General features: G+C 31.7%; 1 long non-coding RNA gene across 1 annotated transcript in view; it reads left to right on the top strand.

Moving 5' to 3' along the window:
* Positions 1–2,885: 2,885 nt before the first annotated feature.
* LOC106677199 (uncharacterized) overlaps positions 2,886–8,256 on the top strand; it is an 11,114-nt gene continuing 5,743 nt past the window's right edge. Inside the window, exons 1-2 of the long non-coding RNA XR_001342560.3 lie at positions 2,886–3,102; positions 6,362–6,551. This is a non-coding gene — a long non-coding RNA (uncharacterized lncRNA). The remainder of the gene's footprint in view (positions 3,103–6,361; positions 6,552–8,256) is intronic.

Genomic DNA, 8,256 nt, shown 5'->3' with positions numbered 1-8,256 from the left:
TATATATCCTCAGTTATAAGTGCACAGTGAATGGTTTGTATTTTTTCTAGATTGCACTATTCCGATCTCAAAACAAAAATTATTTTTATGTTAAAAAATTCAAAATATTTAAATGTACTAACTAAATAAAATAAATGTTAATGAATAAAACAATGCATTAATGTACTATTTAAGACTTTTAATAATCCTATATTTCAAAAGAATGATTTATAAATCGTAATTAATTCTTAATTTAGACTAATGAAATAAATTAAAATTTTTATAAATAAAACACATGTATACATACATCTTGTTTAATCAACTTTTTCTTATACTATTATTAATATTCACTTTTAATTGTTCTATCCCTAATGTCTACGTTGTGTTCATAGTAGCTGTTAATACTTTTTATTTTTATTTAATAAAAGTATATGAAGTATATGCCATGTTTCCATGTCTTTAGGAAAACCTTTATTGAGATTTTTTCTTAAAAAAATTAATGAAAGTACTTTTTCGATCACTGATAAATGCAAAGAATATTCTGCTGTAAAAACTCGACGAAAGCCAGAGGAAAAAAAAAAAGGAAGATGAAGTATCTAGCTAATGATTTTGTCAAAAAAAAAGAAAGATGACGTGTATAAAAACTAAATATTAGAGAACTACTCTACTATACGACCACGAATAATTTTTTTTTTAACATAATATAAAGAAGGAAACATTATTACAAAAGAAAACCTCATTACCAGATCGATTAGGAAAAGGAAAACCTCAGAAAAAAAATGTTCTATTAATGCATCTGAGAACGGCCAGATCAAAGCCGAAACGTACAGAATCTAGTTTTAACTCAACACTCTTTTCCCCATTTTTCTTATTTTTATTATCCCATCACATTTTAAGTCCTGAAGATTTTACTCATCTACTGATATGGTCCTTAAGTGTATCAATAAAAGACTTATCACCGCATATACTATCATATATTAGACCACAATATAGTTTAACATATAATCCTTGATGCCGTTTTTCGATTTCAGGGGCTTTTTAAATATTGCTCGATTAAACTATCTCAAAGTCTCTCCTTCCCGTTTTAAGCTAATATTTCGAAAGTGATGGCCTTTTTTTTTAGCGTTACGATCTCCTCTTGTGAGATTGTGACATGTCGTTCATCGACCAACCTACTCGCTGTAATTGTCCGTTTGAAAAGACATGATGCCGTTTTTCGATTTCAGAGGCTTTTTAAATATTGCTCGAATTCCATAACATTAAAATCTATAACTCATCATAAATTATGTGTGGGAAGAAGTAGCTGTATAAAAACAACTTTCTTGTCAGCATCTAATTCATACACAATTAATTTGTAACGTGGAATTATGAGGTTGCTAATAGTATTTAGAGTTGTCACAAAGCTTTTTAATTATGTTAAATAAAATTCAAGAGTTAAAAATGTAAAATCAAAATATAGTGATTTATTTTCTTTCCTAGCTTTATATTATAATTTACAATGAAAAAAAAAAAGTTGCCACAAGAAAGTTTTTTACTTGAAATTAAACAATCGTTGGTACAAGCATCAATGAAAATTTTAAACGAGTATTTATATTTAATGTACATTACCCTCAAGTAATGAGGAGTTATATGACAAAAAAATCGTTAAAAAAAAAAAATTGGAGAAAAGATGTCCGCTATCTGCTCTTCGCTGGGAACATAAAGCACCTGCAGGTCATCTTCCCGGTATCTCTCTCACGAATTTATACCAGATATCGATATGCATAGATTAGCTTTGAAATTCGGATCTTTGATAAGCTGAATGGCACTTTAGTTACCTACCATCAGTACAGGAACATCACTGGTCCCAACCAAAGAAAGCACCGTACAAGCGAGACAGTCACATTGATTCGTTTGCTCCTTGCAGCAATTAATTCCGCTTACGTTGTAAAAATCACAATGCACTTTTGCTCGCTACTGCCCCAAGTAACTGCAGCTCTACTATAACGAAAAATTAATTCAATCATGGACATGCTATCCACTGAATTCCCAGCGTTATTGAAATTGAATCGCCTTGTCGAGAGATATTTCTTTAAATCAAGAAGAATCCATATACCATTTTCTTCCAAAGACGCAATTTCTTCAAGGATTTTGAATTTCTCCATTTTGGCCCTTCTTCAGATTCCAGTGCCTCCTCTAATGTGACAGGTGCCTCACTAGCAGCTAGCATGGCGTAATAATAATGTCAAGAGGGGAGTGGGGTACCACCACAAAAGAAGCATTTTCCGGGAACCGGTTCAGAAAGAGATGCTGATGTAGTTTCTAAAGCTGGGGTTGTAATACTTGAGATTCCTGACTATTTTTTGATCCAAATTCAAGTCAGGAGTAGTAAAACTATATCTTTGAGAATGTTTATATGCCATTTTAAGTGAAAATGTCTGTTTGTAAGCATCATCTATAGAAAGAACATTGTTGTCCAAATTTTCTGGCACCAATTTTAACAGATAAACCTTCTCCTTTCTCTTACGCATGCAAAAAATTATTTTCCTTAAAATTTAGGGGGGGGGGAGGGGATTTGGTCAAAAATGGGAGACAAGTAGGGGATTAGTGTAAATCGGGTCAAGACTTATTCACGTACGTATATTCATTGAAACACGACATATTGTAGAGAACATTGTATCAGTATAAGTATGATCTGAAATTTTATAGAATTTATACCATTATTATCCTCACTAACTAATGCGAAACAATTATTTTTTATTTTTTAGTCCATACTTGCAAAATTAAGGCCGTATCTTAAAAACTACCAGTTCTAGATTTTTTACAATTTTTTTTTCTAAACCAGTAGCCTCAAAAATATAGAAAACGGTGCTAGAATAATTTTTTCCAGCTATATATGTCATATGGCCCACTGTGTGACAGTTTGAAGACAGAAGTAACCTTGACTAATTTAAATCAAATAAACATTTTTCTACAATCATGTCGAAAGCGCTTTCATTGTTGCAAAGATGGTTGGCGTGATAAAGGTTAGAAAAATTAAAAAAAATGTGAGGTGTTTTTCGCTGCTTGTTGGGGGTCGCTAGGTGCCATGGGAGAAGGTACGTCATCTCAATGCAATCTGGCCTGAAGAAAAAAAAAGATTTGGTATGTAATCGTTCAAACAATTTTCTGATAATGGTGGATAATTACTTAAATTATCCTCAGATTGTTATTCTTTGTAATTAAACCTGCAATAAAACCGGTAATCGGTCTGTGATCCTAACGCTTTTTCGTTGCAAATAATCTCTTCCAAGATATCACTAGCTGCTTACCAGGGATAAAAATGAATATTTTGGAAAAATATTTTGAAACCTTTCATTGCAAAATACAGTTCTTCACCAAACCACCAATGGAAAAAAAAATAAACATTGAATGTTCATTCATCTTCTCTTCATTTTTGTCATAATTTTCATTCTTAGAAAATGTATATTAAAAAAACTGTTTTCTTAACGAATTAAAAATTATGTGTACCTTCAATCCAAAATCTAGTTTACAGTTAGAAATTAACAGTACTAATTACTTCTCACACTGGAACGAAGTTAGGCAAAAATGTTTTAAATGATTTATCTTCTTGCATTTTGAGCTAAGCTTTCCAAGTAAATACAGGCTAACACTTTCAAGCGACTATATTTCCAATATTTACACACTAACAATATACTGTCCCACATAGTGTTAACGATACCAGAGAGGTAGTTAGTTTTGAGCCCTTTCTTAGTAACCGCTTTGCTGTTGGGTGTAACTCGGCAGGCTTAACTCTGTCTCATGATTCTGTTATATTGAGTCTATCCCCGTAAATGATAATTGTTTTGAACGTACTGGAGACAACGGAGTGAGTACCAGTATACAGAGGATTTTCTGATCACTTAATCAATAATTTTAATAATAATTATAATATATAATAAAATAATAATTTTCTGATACCTTGTTCTTCACAGCCGCTACATCGTGGAACAAACACTTCTTCGAGTTTTATATATGATAGTAGGGAGGGTTATTGAGTTTTAATTCTAACGCCACTAATTTATTATGCAAACTTAAAAATTCTTCTCTTGTAGGCATTGTAAATATTTATAAAAAAGAAAGAGAATTGTATTGCTTACATGTTGTTGGTGGTTAATATTAATAACGTTGGTTGATAGGAGTAATAACCAATGTTATTATTTCAATGTTTGGGATCGCTGTTGCAACAATGGTGTTCTTCTAAACGTTTTCACAACTGTGGTATTTCGTTTAAATGCAAAAATAGAAGTTATTTTTAACAAATTGTATATTAAATGTGGGCCGTCCGTAGCTCAGGTGATTGAGGCGCAGGTCTTTACGGCCTGAGAACTGCGGCGGCGCCGGTTCGGATCCGGCCTGTGGGGTCGACTGTTTTCATTTCTGTTGTGGTCTCACGAAATGAAAACTTGACTCCCCACCATGGTTAGAATAGGTTGATCACATAAGGCTAAACCCTCCTCCACCCCCCCCCCGTAAGGGGTTCATAAAAAAAAGTTTTATATTAAACACAATAGTACAAAATACACAAATAAGCAAACATATTACAAATCACAATCATGATTAGAAGATAAGGAAAATAATAAGACACTGATTCAGAGTGTTGTTACTACATTGTATAAGATTATTCTCACTCATTTTTCTTCTAATGCTTCCTTAAAATATACTTATATATGACAAAAATGTTCGTATGAAGTTACTTCAATTCAAAATCATGTTAACCTTCAGGTTTAGAAGAGACAATGTTGGGTAGGTCCAATGAGCTATTTTTATTGCAATAATTTTTCAAAATAAAATTATTATAATATATAATATTTATTTACTCTAGAAGATTTAAAAGTTTTCACCGTTGCCGCCTTGTTTAATACTTGATATACACCTATTTAGCTTTAAACATTTTATTTGATATAGTAACTGGTTTTGTAACAAAAATTTTAGAATGAATATTTTTATAATCTTCGTATTTTTATCTTTACAATAGACCACCAAATCCTCTCGATGAATAGGAATAATATTGGTGTATTAATGGTCAGTCAAAATGACAGTTAGTAAATACGTCCCTTTCACTCTCCGACGAATATCCACCTATCCTATATAACTCTACAAAACTTTCCTTCTCTAACACGCTCTTGTATCTGGGCTTCCTACTAGACACAATACTAACATCGAATCCATTCACCAGACTTAAAAGACAAGAACATAACCGATAATAAGAGAATTATATGGATCACTGAACGGGAACTCCCATCTTTCAACTGAAAACAAACGATCTACAAGAAATTCTGAAACCCATTTGGAGCTATTCACTTGAACTGTGGGGAACTGCAAAAGTTTCCAATATCAAGTGTATTCAGCCTTTTCAATTTAAAATCCTTCGTACAATCATCAATGCTATGTAGTATGAATGAATACTTAGAACACTAATACTTTTTGCTCCTGATTGTGGTAGATTTTATTAGTACACAATAAAAACTATTTTAAAAAAATAATAAATTGTTTAATTTAACAAAAATATTTGCTGTCGGCAAGCCACTGACAGCAAAAAAAGTAGTAATTAGGTATTGTGATGCAACCACTGGTATAAGTTACTTGATTTATATGAAGAAAGACAGAAACTGTTACACATTATTCGCAACAACTATCTACTTACAAATAGAACACAACTCATCTCCTAGAGTGCCCTTTCAGTTTTTTTCTACTGATGTTAATCATTGACACAGTGTTTCTTATATACACATATAAGTAGGGCCTATCCAATCCCTAGATAGGTTTGAACAATAGGAGAGTTTTGACGCAGAGCAATTTCCAGGAACTTAGTTTAGATAGAGCCAAGGTTATGACAGCTTCCTATGTTAATATTATAGACCGTGTGGCGCGAATAATACCTAGTGTTATTGATGAGCAATTAATATCTTTGACATGAGGTGCCATGAAATGCTAGTGATGCTCTAGAAAGACTTGTTGTAAACAAGGTAAATCGTAGTAACTTAGGTCAAAGAGAATATCTGTTCTCTTGTCAGAGTTCCTTTTTTATTTCTTTTTTTTTTTTTGTTCATCATTTCAACATTTAAACTATTTATTCAAAGATTTATGTTATTAAACTATAAAAATTTCGAATATATATTACAAGATATAATTTATTTTAAGATACTTACCTTAGATCGTTTTTAATGACGCAAAGATACTAATGATATATTTTACATAAGGTGTATAAGCCATATACAATAAACATAAGGTAATTTATATTTATAATAGATTACAATATATGGTTGGTACAAAGATATTTACTTACTGTTATATTATCTTCAATATGTAATTACTTTCGATTCTCCTAAAGAAATTATTCAAGATAGATTGTCTTCAACAGGTTACAAGATATGGTTGATGTATTGATTGACTTGCTGGGGCTTGTCGCCTTCAGGGTTGCTCCATATAGAGCCCTTTGTTTTGGTTTCATTATCACATTTTTTGTCACCAAGTGGCCGCCGGAGATGATTGATGAACTAGAAGACACCGAATTTGTAGCCATCCAAGAGCCTAGTAATCCAGTCTGAGAGGTAGGCTTATAATATAATAATAACAAATAAAAGAAAATATTCTTCATTTTTGAATATTTGAGATGTTACAACCAGAATATTTTATCTCATATAGTGAAAATTTAGATCAACATTTTTGGTAATAAAACACACATTTTTGAAACATGTCTCACAATAACAGAAGCGTAATTTGAATAACTCACTTCTTCAACTCGTCCACAACAATTTTTAGAATCTTCTTTCTTCTTTAAAGGTTTGGTTTACATTCTTGTCCTCAATGGCTCATTCATCCTTTAGAAGTAGAGGTGGCATTTTAAATAATAATTCCAAAAAGAGTTACAGGACAATTTGTTTAAATCTCTATGAATCGTAATTATACTTCTTTTTATATTTAAAAAAATAAAATCCGTAACGCTACAACTCATGAAGGGTTAGGAGGTGCAGTACTTTGTCAAAAAGTACTGTTACTAGATCAACGGTTGTGCAAGGAGGCGATTTGTTCAAAAAAACTAAAGAATCATTCTAGAAGCACCTTGTCCCAACTATCTTATATATATATTACATTAGTTTACAAAATTTTACTTAATTTTTATACCGTGTGTATGTTTTTTTTGTGAATCTCGATCATCGTAATATATCGGTTATGCCACCTGTTTTCTCTATCATCCTCTAATTTTATACAAAAAGAGAAAAAAAAAACAGTATTTTTCAAAAGAACTTAGATAAAAATTAAGATCCTGTTGCTATATTAAAAAAGTAAAAAGCCGAAATGTAAAGCAATTAAATTCCCATAAAAACAAGAGCTCTACAGTTAAAATTCATTGAGTAAGTATAAAGATATACTTTTAAAAATAATCATGTGTAAAAAAAAATTAATTAACTCAGAAGTTAATGTTACCTGATTGACAAAGTCCTAAAAATCATTTTAGGCTTTTTTGAAGGATTTGTTATCCAGAATTAGAATCTGCTTTCTGATTTCCTCCATCACATTTACTTTTAAATTGCAACTGGAATATTTAAAGTAAATATTTTTCAGCACTTATTTCATCAAAAGGGATGATTTTATCTTTTGCCGAAATATTTCTAAGCTTTTTATTTTTGTTATCATGCTTCTTGTGAGTGATATATTTGAAATATCACGGAAAATGCATTGAATGCGATGAAAGAAGGAATGTCATCCTATGAAACAGATGAGCTGTTTAGGATGTCCAGGCTTACTCTGAGAAGAGACAATTTACTTTCAACAATATCCAAGCAGCAGGGCAGTTCTACCTGACGAAATGGAACTAGAGAGCAGGATTCACAGGCTTGTTGATGTGGGGATGTCAATCACCCCAAGCATCTGAGGAGGTCAGTTTTCACTTTTGTGTGCATGAAGGGCTTAAACATCAATTTGCCCTTCATGTGTCCACGAATTGAGTGGTGAGTATGACAGACGTTTGACAGGGAGTATGAGTGTCCACAATGTGAAGAGTAACTTCCTACATTCATATGATATGATATGATATCACTACCTACTGCAGTGTTTCTTTTTTATATATGTATGTATAGTTGACCGTAAAAATTGATATATAGGGAGATGGTCAGGGTTGCGGTCAAAAGAGAAATAAAAATAGTTTACAACTATTTAGTTTCCAACGTTTCGCCCCACTTTGCAGGGCTTCATCAGGGCTAAAAAGATACAAAATGAAACTATGTTAAGATAAAATGATAGAAATAAAAATAC

This window comes from Halyomorpha halys, unplaced genomic scaffold (assembly GCF_000696795.3).
Source record: "Halyomorpha halys isolate HHAL.00 unplaced genomic scaffold, Hhal_1.1 Scaffold91.1, whole genome shotgun sequence".
NCBI classification, from domain to species: Eukaryota; Metazoa; Arthropoda; class Insecta; order Hemiptera; family Pentatomidae; genus Halyomorpha; species Halyomorpha halys.
Note: the sequence above shows the minus strand (reverse complement) of the source record. Positions and strands in the feature narration are given on the sequence as shown.